At 47.0% G+C, this 18182-nt stretch overlaps 1 long non-coding RNA gene across 1 annotated transcript; it reads right to left on the reverse strand.

The window, feature by feature from the left end:
• Positions 1-10108: 10108 nt before the first annotated feature.
• Positions 10109-14024, reverse strand: LOC109492096. Its single transcript, XR_002145834.3, has 2 exons — positions 12632-14024; positions 10109-11736 (listed from the first exon to the last, which is right to left on the reverse strand). It is a non-coding gene; the product is annotated as an uncharacterized LOC109492096 (long non-coding RNA).
• Positions 14025-18182: the final 4158 nt, after the last annotated feature.

An 18182-nucleotide genomic window follows, 5' to 3' on the forward strand; every position in this document is an offset into this window, starting at 1 on the left:
GATTATCTGAGCAGGAATGGGTGAAATCTTTCTGGGAATGAAAGAAAGTGCCAGTGTAAGCATCCTGCTTCTGGAAGAGTGACTCAGGCACCAGCCATTTACGCAACCTGAAATGCCAGGAGAATAGGGTCTGTGGCCACTGAAAAGGATCCCGGGCAGACAGCTGGTTCATGCAGGTCTTTTCCCGTGGACGGGACACGGCAAGCACATCCCCCGAGTTCCCGGCACTGGGACCGCTCTTGCTGTTAGTGTCCTATTACCTTGCCCTGGAGGACACTGAGTGTGTTTACTGCTGATGTCCTCAACAAAGACCATTAATGATTCAGCCCTGGATAACTGACAGGAGAGCGTTTGGCTGTCATGGCAACAACAGAAAGCCCTTACTTGTTTAAAAAAAAAAAAAAAAAAAAGAGTGTCCAAAAAAATGTGGCTGTTTTTTCAGGAATGTCGAATTCCCGATAGCAACCGTGTCCGTGTGAGAGTGATACATGAACGGGTGGAGGAAAACATCTTAAAAATGCAGTCTCTAAGTCACTGTCCGCGTATGAAAATCGCGGGGAAAGGGGGCATTTCTTGGCTCCACACTGCACCCTTCTGGAAGGAGGAGGAAGTGACAAAATTACATCCCCTCTATACTCCACTTGCTATGTTCGGAAAACTGATTCATATCAAAAATTGCGTACGGAAACGCATGCTCCCACACTTTAACTATTTTTCTTTTAACACACGTGTCCCCCAGCTCATCTTCACCACAACTTTATGAGGCCAAGATCATCCCCATTTCACAGATGAGGAAACCGAGTCCTTAGAGACCATGGTCAAGTCAAAGCCTGGAAACGGTGCAGGTGGGCTCTATATCCAAGTCAGCCTAACTCCAAAGTCTGTTTGGTCCCTACACACCAATCCTGCGGGAAAGAGAAAAACTGAATCCATGTGGCGAGTGGGATTTACTCAGAATTTATTTCGGGAAACGGGACCTTATAGACTTTTCGCTATAAAAATTATTTAAAATGTCTTTCAACACTTAGCTAAAGAATAGGAGGGAGACAAGCGAGTTTTCCCGGTTTCCTACTTTTCATCTTTTAGGGAATTATGAGCCAGACACAACAACAAACTCTTTTCCACTTCACTCTGAATAATCTTAGGTTTTTATAGAAGGGTATCATACCATCCGCCCCCTCCACTGTGAACTGTTTGGGCACAGAGCCTGAACCCTTGTTTTTAGAGGCTCAGAAAAATTTGTGGAGGAATCAGCGAAAAAATCAACAGAGGTGCACCTGGGTGGCTCAGTCGGTCAAGGATCCGACTCTCCATTTCAGCTCGGGTCAGGATCTCACGGTTCGTTGAGTCGTAGCCCCGCGACGGGCCCTGTGCTGAGTGTGGAGCCTGCTTGGGATTCTCTCTCTCCCTCTCTCTCTCTGCCCCTCTCCCACTCACTCTCTCTTTCTAAAATAGAAAAAAAATCAAGAGAATGAAACACTTTAAAGCAATATCTCTTTAACTTTGTTTTATATGTTCAAAACTGCCAAGCAAAAATGACTCGTGCTGCTTAAACCACTGAGGGAATTAATCCAGTTTTCCGTTCATGCACAGAGGTTGAGCGCCGGCAGGGGAGGGAGGAGCTCTTCTTAGGCCGGGTTCCCACATTGCCTTATTCTTATCCCAAAGCACTGCTGCGGGTTTGGGTCTTGACCGAGCATTTCACCTCTCTGGGTTTCCATTCACTATCTGTATAAACGAGGATTCTTTGAAACAAATATAGAGGTCATAGAGTTTAAAGTTGGGGATTGTGATTTGCCCGTTTTAAAGTATTTTTTTTTTATTTATTTTTGAGAGAGCGTGAGCAGAGGAGGGGCAGAGAGAGGGGGTACTGAGGACCCGAAGCGGGCTCTGCGCTGACAGCAGTGAGCCCGATGTGGGGCTCAAACTCATGAACCTTGAGATCATCACCTGAGCTTGAAGTCGGATGCGCAACAGACTGAGCCACCCAGGTGCCCCTGGTTTATACATGTTAAATGGTCAGCATGACATTCAGTAACTGGTTTGGCCGGTTCCGGACATTCATTCACTGGAACACCAGATAGCTTTGGCCCGGCCCCAGCGCAGCCTGAGTGAGAAAGCAGCTATACGCCACAGTTAGCCTGATTTAAAGCAAAACCAGCACACGTCAGTAGGTAAAGCAGTGAGTTTCAACCCTGTTTGACAACAAGCCACAGAATGAAATCGTCTTATGCTTCTCATCGTGGTCCAGCACACACGCGCGTGCACACACACACAGACACACACACACACACACACAGCTGCAGGAAACAGCCCATATCCTTTCTGTAAGTTATATGCTCTCTGATAGTTTCTGTTCCCCTCTATTTCATCTTTGTAGCCAGACTTTTTTCTAATAAATTGATTTCTGGACCCACTTCATAGCATGACCTGCAGATGGAGAATCGCTACCCAAGGCTGTGCCAACCAGTTCAGCTACTGAATACGTGAAATGTGACCAGTATGACATAAGAGGTGCCGTAAGTTCAAAATACACAGCAGATTAAAAAAATAATAATACCAAAAATGAAAGGAAAGGACCTCATTAATGATTTCTCATGTTGTTTCCATGTTGAGGCAATCATAGTTGGGATCATTTCAAGTCAATAAAATTTATCGCTGAAACTAATTTCCCCTGTCTCTCTTTTTGTGCTGTGGCTACGAGAACACTTATTCCCTATGAGACTCACGTTGTATTGCCAGTGGATGGCACTGATGTACAGTGGGGACCACCAACGACTGCCCTTGGGTCAAACCCACCCTGCATTCTGTTTCTGTTAATGTTTGCTGACCGCACTGGGTGCTTATACCTGCCAGTCACCATCCAAGGTTATGTAGATAGATAGATAGACAGACATAGATGGATATAGATAGATAGGGATAGATAGATCAGTAGATAGATATAGATAGATATAGATAGATAAGGATAGATAGATAAGTAGAGATATAGATAGACAGGGATAGATAGGGATAGATATAGAAGATAGATATAGATATAGATATAGATATAGATATAGATATAGATATAGATAGGGATAGATAGACAGACATAGATGGATATAGATAGAAAGGGACAGATAAGTAGATAGGTAGATAGAGATATAGATAGATAAGTAGATAGATATAGATACAGATATAGATATACATATACATATACATATAGATAGATCAGTAGATAGAGATAGATATAGATAGATAAGGACAGATAGATAAGTAGATAGGTAGAGATATAGATAGACAGGGATAGATAGGGATAGATAGAGAAGATATAGATATATAGATATAGATATAGATATAGATATAGATATAGATATAGATATAGATATAGATAGATAAGGATAAATAGATAAGTAGATAGAGATAGATATGCTACTTGACTTGATATTAACGGCAATCCCGTAAGAGTTTTCTTACCACGTTTTACAAATGAGGCAGTGAGGGATTAAGTAACTGATCCAAGGCCCCCCAGCTGGGCAGCATGTAACAGAGCTGAGATTTGAACCTTTGCTAGTCCGACAACAAAGCCTGTGCTATCATTTCTACTCTCTGTGCATCTCTCCCTACCCAAACCATCGCCTTCCCAGCTGGACGTAGGGCTAAATTCCACCTCTGTCTCTGGGAAAACCAACTGGCCCACGTGACCGCCAAGCAGTCCAGGAGGAAACAGGTCTGGGGAACGAGGCCTCGTCTCCTCGGGGTATTTAAGGGCCGTAACTGCTCTTCTAGCTTTAGGAAACATCACCTGCCTTCTACCCATCATGCAAATAAATACTGTTAGATGCTGCTCATGGAGTGACCAAAACATAATCACGTTAAGCCTCTCTTCACTTTAATTAGAAATTTGCATTTGAGATGCCCTGATTTTTGTTTTTAATCTTAATACCTTAGGGCTTTGAACCTCAGATTTGATGGTCCCAGATTATCTAAACAGAGTCAACTCTGAAAAGCTTCCTAGGGCTATTGTTATATGAAAAAGCAAGTAACAAAATAGGTTGCAGAGTGCTACCTTATTTTAGTAAATATATAAAAATCATTTATAATTCTATTTTGTGTGCGTGTGTGTACGTGAGTTGAAGACTGTTATCAAGGGGTGTATGGAATTCTTTCGGCTGATGTGTACTCTTAAATTTTTGTGACAATGAAAAGCTATTTCTTGCTAATTTGTTAAGTTTCCTGGTTGAATAAGCCATGCACATTTTCTGGGGGTTTTGGTTTTTGTTGTTGTTGTTGTTGTTGTTGTTGTTTAGGGCACTGCAGAATTCCACGTAGGGAGGCACAGAGAATGGGCAATGATGCAAGTATAGAGGAAATGGGGGATCTTTCAAGGCTGGGTGGGGAAACCCAGGGACGGCCTCCCTCCGTCTTTGAGGAAAAGTGGGGCTGCAGCGCCCCCCGGCGTCAGGGTGGTGGAAGTCACCAGCAGTGGGCCGAGGAAGCCTGCCTCCCTGCTGCTTTGGGCCATTCCATCCCGACTATTCTGAATTCCCAGGAACAGAGTATTTGTCTTTTTGAGTTTGTTGTTCCACCTCTGCTTGCCAGACCAGGCACGTCAGAGACTCTGGGCTCCTAAGTGCCACATCTGAGCTGCGAATAAAGGCCCCCAGGGCTCCCCAAGTCTTCTCCCAGTAGCAATGGGGGGGGCTTGGAAAGTCATCTGGAAGGGATACCCCTGAGTCCTTCACAGTGTCCATCTAGACTCGGCATCCTCAGGATCTCCCTTTCTGGAAGATTCAGCCACAGCGAGGTACACATGTGTACTTGGAGGGGGACCGTGCACAAATGCAGCATTGACACATTTTGAAGGTTTTATCTCTCTCGGGGCTCCGTTTGAGGTGTTCCAGAGGGACAGAAGCACAACTGTGCTTGAATGCTACTATGTCATAAAACGGCTACCTTTTCTTGAGCACCTATTTGTTCCAGCACTGGTCAAATGACAGATGACCTTCATTATCACACTACAGGGTAGATGCTATTATTCCTACTTTATAGCAGGGACAGAGAAGGAACCTCTAGCTCTAAGGCTAGGTCACCCATCCAGTGTGCAGCCGGTCCTAGGTCCAAGCGTCTTCAGCTCCTTGGTTCCAGATGTCTCATGCTAAGGTTCTGGTCAGGGCACGAGGACAGCAGGGATCAGAAGACTAAGGTGCATTACCTCCAGGGCACCAGGTTGTCAGGCTCCATGTGGCGGCCAGACAGTGGCTGTATCTGACTCGACTGGGAGAAGGTCACCCTTGACACTTCGCAGAGGGCCAGTCCCTATGAGCATCTGTTAAATCAGTGAATGGCACCACATTTTACCGTGACTTGAGCCAGGGGTCCGTGTGGTATTCCAGGAGGGCCTTGATTTCTGAAGCTGCCTTGTTGAAGACAGAGGCCAGTCTAGCCCCTGCCCTTGCCCCTACCCCCACTGCTACTACAGGGGCCCCTTCCCTGGGCACTGCAATGGCTACATGCACAGCCTACCCTTCCATCCTTCCTGCCGCCCTACTGTCCCGAGCAGAGATGGCAAAAATCACTCCAAAACTGGGATTCATGGCTAAGCCTTTAACCAAATTAGGATTTGGTAATCAGAAAGAAGCATTCAGATAAAATGTAAATGATGTTTTACAAATTTGAAAAAAAAAAAAAGTCACCAACCGCTTTTCCTCTGAGTTTTAAACATTCCCTTTAATAATTTGTGAAACCCCCCACCACCAAAAAAAAACACCCCGAAAATCATTATAAATATGAATAAAACACTCATCTTAAAATGGCATGTGGATATTTAAAAGACATCAACAAGGTTTGTTGTCTAAAATGTTCTTGTTTTAGGGGCACCTGGGTGGCTCAGTTGGTTCAGCGTCTGACTCGTTGTTTCAGCTCAGGTCACGATCTTACAGTTTGCGGGTTCGAGCCCCACGTAGGGCTCTGTGCCTGCCAGCACAGGGCCTGCTGGGGATTCTCTCTCCCCCTCTCTCTCTGCCCCTACCCTGCACATGCTCTCTAAATGAATAAACAAACACAAACAAACTTTAAGTGTTCTGGTTTTAAGAGAAGGGAGAGAACAGAGACTCCCTTCCATTAACTCGTGTTTCTACACATTGCCTTTTCATCCCCCAGGGCTTCCTTCTCATGACAACAGCTAGAAGGGGCCCTTGAGACTCTTTCTAACCATGACCCAGCACTTTGCAGCCCACTCGGTGGAGCCCTTCCTGCCTCAGCCAATCTGCAAGCTTACTACTCCCCTTCTGTCACCAGCTCCTGCCCCAGCCCCTGAGCAATTCCCAACCAAACCCTGGGATCTGGCTCGTTGGGGGAGGTGAACTCCTCTGACTTGCCTAAGGGCCTCAGGATGTGATCCTTCCTGCCACACACACACACACGCACACGCACACACACCTGCTACAGCGGTGGTGACCCGGACCTGGTCTGCTCACAGCATTGCAGTGAAAGCCTGACGTCCACGCTGGTCCCCCGAACATGCCCGGGGCCAGGTGTGGGGCATCAGAGACACAAGACCTGGGTCAAAGCCTCAGCCGGCTGCTCAGGCACCACGGACAACGGCCTCGCTCTGGCCCCCCCATGACCTGCGTGCCCTTGGACGGTGCACGTGAAGATTTTGCAGCCCGTACCTCCCGGAGCAAAAGGCCACTTTTCAAATATAGGAGAGTGCAAACAGCTAATTTGAGTGTGCTAATTAAAAATAAAATTCCTTCCCTTCCATCCACGGAGCATAAACTTTCTAGCCTGCAGAAAACAGGCGAGCGGCTCAGCTGAAGAAGCCAGAACAGGCAAGGCAGGCCGCACGGCCTTCTCTTGTCCCGGGAGAGGCCGTAACACCCCTGCACCCTCTCTTCCTCTTCATTTGCTGGAAGGCCTCCGTGCCACTGGCCAGGAACAGGACAGAACTCCGGGAAAAATCCCAGCCCATAGATTCTGATCTAGTTAGCAGAACCGACCAGGGCCCAATGGCCCCGGGCTTGGACCGGCACAGTACAGAGTCCTGTCCCGAATGCACAGTTAGGCCGCCAGGCATGACCTGGAAGATGAGCAAAGGTGATGCCCAGGTAGGCGAAGTCTCTGTGATCGATGGAGGACGGAGTGCAGAGCTTGTCACATCTCGAGCCAAATACCTCTCTCGTTGGTAGGTATGGAGGGTGCACTGCCCACGAGGACCGTGCTGTCCCCGAGAACCCGGGGGCCTCGTGTGGAAGCACACGCTGTGGCCTACGGTTACTAAAAGGCCCCCAGAGACCCTGGAGACCCAGGAGGACGTGAGCTGTGGCACACGCTGCAGCTGTGCCTTCCACCGTGATTCACCATGACTTCTGGAACACTCCACGGTGAACACTTCTGAGCTGTCCTGGGGCGGGGAGGGCAACAGAGATCGAAGGACAACACCCAGTATACTGTGGGCAGGAGCGGGTGGTTTTCCAGACGCGAGTGGCGGTTAGCCTGGAGGAGGGCTGGAAGAGGAGCTCTTTCTCTGAGTTCAGACCTCAAGCCGGCACCAGGGATGAGTTCATCTCTTAGGAGGCCTCCTGTCAAATGTTTAGGATTCTTTTCCTCTTAAGCACTGAGAATAGTGATTTTTATGGTTATCTTTTTTTCACATCATCATTCCTTCTAGTTGTTCTCTTATCTTGGATAAAGTCTGTACGTCCACAACCCCCTTGTATGTGAGAGGTTCTGGGGAATTAAGGACAGAGAAACTAAGGGAAGTTCGGCTTTCCCCACCTCACTTCTGCACCAAGACCTCGGAGTCAGCAGCACAGTGTCAAGGGGCAACAGTCCCAGGGGCCCCAGAACAGCCAGCATATGGGGACCAGAGGTCCAAGGTACAGGGAAGAACACAGGTACAATAGGCAACACGCCTTCTAAAGCTCACATAGGGAGCAGGAAAAAGAATGAGATAATGATAGATTTCTCGTCCAGAAGCCAATGGCAGAGCAAGGCCTAAAACCCAGGTCTCTCAACCCTCTTTGACTGTGGGCTTCAACATAATGAGGGGGCTGAGCCAAATGTTCTGGAATGTTCTGAGTCCATGATGACCACAAGTAGAAACACTTAATTATCCTTCACATGACATTAAAGCCCATTCGGCATTCATTTCCAGCGCAATTTCACATGCACTGACCACTGTCACTTTTGAAGGGGATGGAACAAAAAAACAAAAACAAAAACAAAACACAAAACGCAGACATCTGGCCAAGGAAACAGGGCACAGACTTGGAGCGCTACCATACTGAGTAGTCCAAAGGACATTAAGCCTACGGTGACTACACACCGCATGAAGTAAAACCTGCTCAAAGATATCTGGGGTCCACAGTTTGTCAGGTAATAAAAAGCAATGCCACCTCCGGACTCTAAGAGGTGATGCGAGTTATCTAATCTTAAGAGAGCTAAATAAAGGCAAAGTCTTACCCTAAGCGGCAGGAGGCTTAGCCTCCGACTCAGCTCCACGGGGCTGGGAAACACGTGAGATGAGAACAGAGTGTGTCGCATTTTAGAGAGAGCCCCTTCAGAGCCTCGTGAACTGGAAGGAACGACCCCACGCCAGCCCTGCAGAGCCTGCCCCTGCCCGGGTCACCATCCAGTTAGAGGAGAGACTTTGTGAGCATTTATTTGCAGCCTGCAAATTGCTCACAAAATAAAAATTTTCAACTACAATCCATTCCTACCAGCCTGGAAAGAGCAACCCCATCCACGTTGACCTTCAGCACGTCCTCAGTACTCCCCTCTCTTCCTCCCCTGCTCCCCGAATCTCTGTCCTCCCCACATAGTCCCCCTTCGTCCATAAGGAAGCCGAGAGTTGGCCTTTAACAGACACTGAGCTCCCTGTGGACTTCTAAGATGGGAAACCAGAGCAAGCACTTTTAATTACTTGGACCCAACACCTTGACCTTGAGCTTGACCTACTCAGTAATGAAACCAAACTGGATGATTCTCCCTGTTTGAATGTTACACACGTGTCACCTCCATAAAGCTTGGGTACAAGATCCAGACGAGCACAACTGGAGGTCAGGGGGTGGCTGGGGTGAGGGGCAGAACTGGATCTCGAGACAAGAAGGTTAAGGATGTGAGAGGCAAACCTTGTGTGATGATGCCTGCACTCTAGAAGATGCCTTTTCCAGTTGTACACAGCTTGTCGGACCACCTATTTGTACTCAAAACAGAGCGGATATTCGGCTCCTTCAAGGTGCAGCAAAAAGACAAGGCAAAAAAGAAGAAGCCAGCCCCAGTAACATCGGGAGCCACTTTTTTTTTTTTTTTTTTTTTTTTTTTACAAAAAGCACTTGTTAGAGGAAAGCTAGCCCCTTAGGAACGCAGCGTGAACTCTGCACAGTAACAGATAAAGAAACCGTGAGAATGTTCCACAAAAGCCCTGATGTGGAATGTAACAGAGAAAACATACATATAAATAGCCAAGACAGGGGGCTTCTGGGTGGCTCAGTCGGTTAAGCGTCCTACTCTGGCTCGGGTCATGATCTCACGGTGGGTGAGTTCGAGCCCCACGTCAGGCTCTGTGCTGACGGCTCAGCCTGGATCCTGCTTCGGATTCTGTGTCTCCCTCTCTCTCTGCCCCTCGCCCGCTTATATTCCATCTCTCTCTTTCTCTCAAAAATAAATAAATATTAAAAAAAAAAAAGAGCCAAGACAGGAAAAAAAAATGTTTAACCAAGTGCAAAGAAAAGACGTTTCTTAGTCTAAAGAAATGGTGTTTGCTCAGGAATGTTTCAGGTGTTTGCCAGGAATTAAAGTTAACCTCAGAGCCATTCTATATTACAACTACGATAATAGACACTGCAGTGAAGTCAACTCAAAAAGACAACTGCATTTGGTCGTTCAAATCTCCTGTCCCCACCAGACACTGCACAGTTGGGAAACAGGTGTCAAAACGATAAACATGCGTACCGTTTGACCCAGCGATTCAACTTCTAGGAACCTACCCTAAGGAAATGATGAAATGGGTTTGCATAGGGGTATACGCAAAGACGTTCATAATAATGAAAAATCGCAAACAACCTAAGTATCTGACAAGTGGAGACTGCTTCTGAAAGTTGTAATACATCCACAAAATGGAAACTACTGCGATTAAATAAGTGTATACATTTACTTATTAACAGAGGTTCACAACCCATTGTCGAGTCAAAAATTAGTTTATAAGACAATCTGTAGGTAATGCTTCCATTTTTAGTAAAAATGTATGGATAAGTAAATATGCATTTAGTCTGAAATGAAATACACCAATGGCAAAGATATTTATCGCTGGCTAGTGGGAGAATAGGTGTTATAGTTTGGGGTATTTTAATCTCGTCTGTGTCTAACCAGTATGGACTTCACGCATCACGAATACCTCTGTTACGGATAAACTCTCTACCTTTACAGAACAGTGCCTTCATAGGGCTTACTGCTGCCACAATATCATACAGGTGCATCCCTGAAAAGTCAGAGTCCCATGAAAATTTAGCAGAGATAACATTAAAAAAAAGACCCCAAAACACAGAAGTCTCTCTAAAAGACTTGATTTCCCTTGAAAATAATCATATAGAAACCTTACGGCACTCAGCTGCATATGATTTTTTATGTTTTACTTATTTATGTCTCGGCCCCAACCCTCAACCTCTGGGGAGAGGGAGGAGCTGGACAGAGTTAACAACCAATGGGTAGCGATTTAATCAGCTGTATGTAGGGAAACCTCTACAGAAACCCCTAAATGATGCTTCGGGAGCTTCTGGGTTGGTGAGCACATCCAAGGGCTGGGAGGGTGGTGCACCCAGAGAGGGTACCAGGTCCCTTCCCCAGTACCTTGCCCCGATGCACCTCTTCTGTCTTCTGCTGAGCGGTATCCTTTACAATAAACTGGAAAACGTAAGGAAAGTGTTCCCCTGAGTTCTTCGAGTCGTCCCAGCACATTATCAAACCTGAGGCGGGGGTTGTGCAAACCCCCCGGATGTTCGGCCAATCAGGGAGAAGCGCAACACGGGCTTCCAACCGGCACTGAGGTGGGCGCAGTTTGGTGGGACCGAGCCCTTAGCTTATGGGAGTGACGCCAACTCCAGGTAGATGGTGTCAGAATGGAATGGCATCGTAGGGCACCCGGCTGGTGTCGGAGAGTTGGAGGCACGCTGGAAAAGTCACCATGCGTTTCGAGTCAGCAGTGTTGTGAGTTCAGGGGTTAAAAGCACATAGGAGAAAAGTCTTCAAACCTACGCTAGTGCAAATACACCGCTCAGAAGATCAAAGACGGCCAGGACCCACTTTCTAATCTTATCACCAGGGGCCTCTGGGAGAACGAATTAGCAAACATACCTGCAGGTATGCGCTGAGTGTTAGCAATCCAATGTGCAAAGCCAGGAGAATGATGGATACACTCCGCTAAGTTCAGCAGTACGGTAATGCCATTCCAAGGACAGTCACCACTACAGGGCGTCTGCCACGTCCCAGACACCAGCCAGACTGCTTCACACACATCCCGCCTCAATCTTTTCCCAACCCCGTCGAGTGGGTGGTATCGTGCCTATGTAATGGAGAAACAAACCGAGTCTCGGAGAAAGTTAATGAATTTCCCTGAAGTGACGCTGCTCACAAGTGGTGGAACGGGAAATTTTGCTTGGGTCTTTCTGAGTGTAAAACACACCCCTTAACCACTGGGCAACACTGGCTGCCGGAAGCCGTTTTATGCAAAGCGTCTCGTTACTGGAACATTCTGGTGCCCTGCAAGAGATCAGATAGCCCCAAGGTTATCGTCTTGGGCTTGCACACGTGTGGCTTCCCTGCAGGACCGGCCCCGCACTTTCCAAGGGTCTGGTGCAAACTGAAAACACAAGGTCTCTTGTTACTAAGAATTTCAAGATGGTGACCGCAGAGCCTTAAACCAAAGACGGGGCCCTTCTGAGCTCAGGCCCTGGGCTACCACCTGTCACATGCCCGTGAAGCTGGCGGCTTCTCTGTGTTTCTTTGTCCACACCCAATCTAAGATTCTCTTGAAGGAGGAATCAGAAATCATTACGGGAAAGAACCCGCCCAGTGAGTTTTTTACCGCTTTCTTGTATGTACTCAACACATACCCTGGGACTCCATGACATGGAAACTCAAAGGTTAATTTAAAACGCCCTGTGACCAGTCACTAAAGTCACAGCTGGGTGGAACTGTGATTTTCCTGTTCCTTGACACCATGGGGACGCCTTCATCTCACTGGCCGGCCGCAGCAGCTTAGCTCAAAGGCGAAGAGGGAGGTCCTCTTTAGACAAACATATGGACAGAAGTCCCTGACTCCTCTCCGGCCTCCTCCGGAGGGAGTGTGCCCTGCACCAAACACACAGCATTTCCACACACATCTTGACTTTGTTGCCTGCTTCCAACTGGGCTGGGACACAAGCTAGACCTCTGGGGCGGCTGGTTAGTCCTTTTGAGAAGAGAGATGACTATGTTCATACTTCTATTCTTGCGTCCCTCATGTTGGGGCCTCTCCAACCCTTTCAAAATGTACCCTTCAATCTCTCCAGTGTCTTTTTCTCCCTCTTTAAGGGCTTCTCCTTTTCCCCATGGTTGCCCCTGTGTCACCTTAAAAAGTCAGTCAACAACCCAGACAAAACCAGTTTGGACATACCCGAGCTCTGGAACCAGCAAATGTTTTTCAATCAGCGCTGATGACTCTCACGGAGAAGCCAGGTGGTTGATGACGTGGACAAGGACCCAGGACCAGGATGGTAAATGGCGATTGCTGTCAACTCACTCTCAACCTCAGCCCGTGGTGTCAAGGATAGCCCTGAGTGCCAGGGAGCTCTGGTCCCCTCAGTGACTTAACAACTCCAGGTCGCTTGAAATGTAAATAATCAAAGCAGTAGGGCTTCCCTTCTTGAAAACCAAGGCAACAGCTGGTGTTGGCCTGGGAAAGAGGCAACTGGCCCTCTGGCTCTTGCTTCAGAGCCGAGGAGGAAAATTACCATTGCACTGCAGCGAGCCTACATGGGGCTCCACAGTGCCCCCTCCTGGAAAAACCGGATGGGTCCTTCTGAAGCAGATTGTGTGGGATCTGGAGTTTACTTTCCCAGAAACCCACTGAGCGTCTTCAGAGGGAAAGAGAAAGCAAATAAAGTAAAACCATGAGCCGTGTATGCTTGGTTCTCCCAATGAACAGTGACTTCCATGCCTGAGGAAGCCACTTTCAACTCATATACAGCAGTTTGAAGGCCCTGGCTCTGAATCCAGCAGGAATCCAGTGTTTGCCATAAGGACGATGAGGGTGGTTTCAGCTACAGGGTGAAGGCTCAGGAAGACAGTTTCACAAACTGGCCCTTCACTCAACCTCAGAATTCTCACTGATTAGAAAAGAAGATTCTGGGCAGAGTTGTTATCCTCTTATCCCACCAGGGCACAACAAATACCCCTCAGCATGTCCCGCCACCAGACAACTCCCGAGAAGAATTTCACTTTAGAAAACAGAGAAACAGCAAACGTTTTTATTTAGATGGCCAGAAAACACACGTACCAACTATAGGATTTTTTATTTCTTCACTCATGGCTCTTTTTTCCAACCACAATAGGAAGCCAGAGTGGAGAACTCTATTGGGAATGATTAAATACACTCAGAAGCTCTTCAAAAGTTAAACAGCCTCAGCTTAACAATAATGGTGTCAGCTTCTGGACTTCTCTTTTTCTAAATCAGTTTTATGAGCGGTTGAACTCTTGAGCCTTGGATTTTATTCACTGATGCAATTTAAACATCATCTTGGGCTTAAGAAATCCTTCTCTGTGTATCTAAATATCAAACTCATGGTAACTTCTTATTTTCCTTTCACGAGGAACAAGGAAAGGAACAGAAAGACATCATAGGACAGGACGCAGGTGGTCTTGGGAAAGATGGAGGGAAGGCTCAAAAGTCTCATCTGATTAAACTTCAGTGCATTCTAAAATAACAGCCGTAGGGGCGCCTGGGTGGCTCAGTCAGTTAAGCGTCTGACTTCACTTCAGGTCACTCACGGTTCGTGAGTTCGAGCCCCCATCAGGCTCTGTGCTGACAGTTCAGAGCCTGGAACCTGCTTCGGATTCTGTGTCTCCCTCCCTCTGCCCCTCCCCCACTCGTGCTCTGTCTCTCTCTCTCCTTCAAAAATAAACACACATTTTAAAAAAATTTAAACCAACAGCCGCTATAGGGATTTGTCATCTTCCCCAGACAATAGCACAGGAACATGACCGACTGTGACAAATACACTGGTGGCTTCACAAGATGAGCTGCTGCCCAGCTAGTTATTCTTGTAACCTGCCTAGACGCTATCAACCCTTAGCGGTCAAAAGTCGGGTTATTGACTGCTGGGCAGGGTAGTGCAACTGACCACCAGAACCTTAAGAAAGGATGTGTCCCAAGAAGCAAAAGGACATGTTTTCTCCACTATGGCCCTGAAGCCCCTTAAAGCCATCCCCTTCTGCCTTCTGTAAGCTAGACAACTCAATTACACTAAATGCATTGTGATAATGATAATAAGTTGGGGCACAAAGAAATTAATATAGCCCTGATCCCCAGAGAGACATCAGGACGGGAGCAGACAGACAAGAAAACACTCAGCGCACCCCATTATCACGAATTGTCGGAAGAGAGGTCTGAACAAAGTGTAATGGGAACAAACTCCTTGGAAGAGACACAGTTCAAATGTCACTTCTTCTGAGAGGCCTTCCCTGCCTCCTGAGGCTGGACCTGGAGGATGAGCATTCAATCAACAGGTGCTTACTGAGTGCGCGGTGCCAGGGTCTAGGGGGTGCAATGATGGACCAGCCACCAGAGCGCTTACATTCTGGTGTGGGGGGTAGATACGGACAAAAGGGTAAATAAATAAAACACTGAAAAACTGTAACTGACACCATGGAGGAAGCAAACGCAGAGGATGAAGTGGGGCCACGACAGGGGGACCTAGTTTTTGGAGTGATGAGGGCAGACCCCTCTGGGAAATGGCGTACGAACCGAGAACGGAAGGTTCTAGGATAAGAGGGTGCCGGCCAACTGAAGCATGGCGGTGGGTGGAGGGCCGGAGGTGGTCCGGATGGAGGGAATGCGCTCTAAGGTGGTGGGCAAGACCACGGGGTATTTGAGGAACTGGAAGTTAGGAGGTTATGGAGCTTCTAGTGGGGCCATGATGGTAGTCTGAGCTGATGTGAGTGCCCTGGCAATGGAGAGAAAAGGCCAGATTTGAGGTACATTTTGGAGATGGAACTGAGAAAGCTTGTAGGGTGGGGCTGATGGAAGAGAGGGGAAAAAACAGGGCTAATACCTATACTGCTCGCTTCCAATGGCCAAGTGGATGGTAGTGCCATTAACTGAGATGGGAGAGACTGGGTGGGCCAAGGGAGAGGTCTACAGGAAGAAATATCAAGAGTTCTATTGTTCCCACGGTAATTTGGAGATGTCTGTGCATCGCACAAAGGGTGATGTCAATTTGATGGCAGGATATGCGAATCTGGAGCTTGGAGGAAAGGTCCGAGCTAGAAATATACATTTTAGAGGGTGTCTGGTGGCTCAGTGGGTTAGGTGTCTGACTTTGGCTCAGGTCACGATCTCACGGTTCGTGAGTTTGAGCCCCACAGCTGGCTCTCTGCTGTCAGCGCAAAGCCCACTTCGGATCCTCTGTCCCCTATCTCTCTGCCACTCTCTTCCAAAAATAAATAAACTATACATATACACACATTTTAAAGTTTTCAATGTATATGTGGTGTGAAAGTACCCAAGAAGTTATCCAAAGAGAATGCAGAGCTGAGGAAATGGAGATCAAGAATGAATCCAAGGAAATTTCACCAGCTACCTGAGAGTACAAATGAACAGTTGGAGGGAAAGAGAAAAATCCCAGCTAGGGAGACTGAGAAAGGATTCCAGAAGTTAAATCTTAAAAAATGATGCCAATGACTACTAAAATCTATCCAACTCTAGCTGGCTGCCCCATCTGCCTGTCACTCCATGGATCACCAGGGTGGAAGGGACAGAGCTCGAAGTCTAAGCAGGTGACCTTTTCCTCCCTCTCCATCCGGAGGTGTCCTTCCCTATACTGTGGGCTGTGGGATCAGTCAAACAGGAATACTCTGGTCAAGCACTCACAGAGCGACCTTCCCCTCCTCTGTAGGAACCTCCAGAGCAAGCAATGAACTACCCTCTGGCTCTAATTCTTTTCTTTTTTTTTTTTAATTTTTGTTAACTTTTATTTATTTTTGAGACAGAGAGAGACAGAGCAGGAATGGGGGAGGGTCAGAGAGAGAGGGAGACACAGAATCTGAAACAGGCTCCAGGCTCTGAGCGGTCAGCCCAGAGCCCAACGCGGGGCTCGAACTCACGAACCGCGAGATCGTGACCTGAGCCGAAGCCAGATGCCCAACTGACTGAGCCACCCAGGCGCCCCCTCTAATTCTTTTCTTCATCAGCTTCTACAAAGGGCACCCAAGACATCACCATCACTCATCAAACTTCTCTCTTAGCATATGAACATGCTCACATTGCACCCATCCTAAAAAAGCCAAGATGTAATCTCCTCAGAACCTAATTTCCTATTCCCATCCTCCCCTTGATTGCCACTCTTGAAAAAAAATTACATGCCTTTTCCCTCCATCCATTCTCAGCCCATGCCAACATGGCAACAGGAGCCACCACGTTGCTGACTCTGGCACAGGTCAGTGATGGCCTTGAAACTAGTTAATTCAATGACACTTTTCAGTACTTAGCGTTATTTTACCTCTCTATAGCATGTAGCACTGTCTCCCATTCCAAGACACCTGCTCTCTCCTGACTCCCCTCCCTATGTCTTAGCATCCTGTGAATTGCCCCCCACCCCTGCTCATCTATAGACATTAGAGCATCCCAGGATTCTTCCCCCAGCACCACCCCCTCATTTTTCTTTCTAGCTTCATGACCTGTCTGAGTGAGCTCATTTATTTCTGTGACCATAAATGCCACTAAATCGAGGCCCCCAGACTCTCCTGTATCTGACTGCTCTGTGAGCATTCCCCACCTGATGTCCACCAAAAAGTTCTAAACCACCATGATGAACCCAATTGATTACCTTCTCCTTCAAACTTGCCATCTCTCTCCTGAATTCCTTTTCTGCACTCTCTTCCACCTCTATTTGCTGAAGCCAGAAACCCAAGAGACTCCCTTCTGCTCACCCACTATAGATGCTTGGTCACTGAGTCCTTCTAACCATCCTTGGAACCTGGTAATGCGAATGCATCCCTGGACCTTCATTTGGGCCGTTATCTCCCACGTGAATCACTGCTGTCACCTGAATCATAACTGGCCTCAGTGTCCCTGCCTCATCCTCTCCTCCAATTCATATTCCACCTGTATGGACACACGATAGACTATGATCAGATAAATATAACACATGTACATACACTTACAAGTGTCAAGTGAAAATCAAGTTGTACCACCGTCTGTATAGGATGGTAAAATTTGCATCTTAACAATAGGATGTGTACATGGGCACAGAAAAATGTCTCAGGGCACCTGGGAGGCCACTAAGTGTCTGACCTTGGCTCAGGTCATCATCTCACGGTTCGTGGGTTCGAGCCCCGCGTCGGGCTCTGTGCTGACAGCTTAGACCTGGAGCCTGCTTTGGATTCTGTGTCTCCCTCTCTCTCTGCCCCGGCCCCACTCGTTCATTCTCTCTCTCTGTCTCTCTCTCTCAAAAATAAACATTAAAAAAAAAAAAAAAGAAAAGAAAACTATCTCGAAGGTCAGACCAAAAAATGAGTAATTCTAGAGAACAGGGTTGAGGTAAGAGACATTCTCTTACTTCTTCATTTTATGCCATTCTGTAATATTTAAAATTTCGGGGTTTTTTGGTTTCTGTTTTTTAATAATGCCACTTTGTGCTGTTGCCGCTGTTACTGTTATGGGGCTAAGAGTCACTGATCCAGAGGACAAAAAGTTAAAAATTTTTGTTAAAAATAATTCCTTTGACAGAAATTATTCATGTAATTTCTGAACATCCCTTTATTTAGCTGGTAAATTCTTTGTATAAAATGGATTTTCTCAATGTTGACTGAATACAGTGTTGTATTTACCCAAATACCGGAAACATGTACAGTATCTGTTTGCCATAGTAAATAATGTAAACAAGTAAAAAGAAAGAAAGGCAATTTTCAATGTTGGCTTGCTTTATCATCTATTGCCCTGCAATTGA

Source organism: Felis catus, chromosome D1 (genome assembly GCF_018350175.1).
Source record: "Felis catus isolate Fca126 chromosome D1, F.catus_Fca126_mat1.0, whole genome shotgun sequence".
NCBI classification, from domain to species: domain Eukaryota; kingdom Metazoa; phylum Chordata; class Mammalia; order Carnivora; family Felidae; genus Felis; species Felis catus.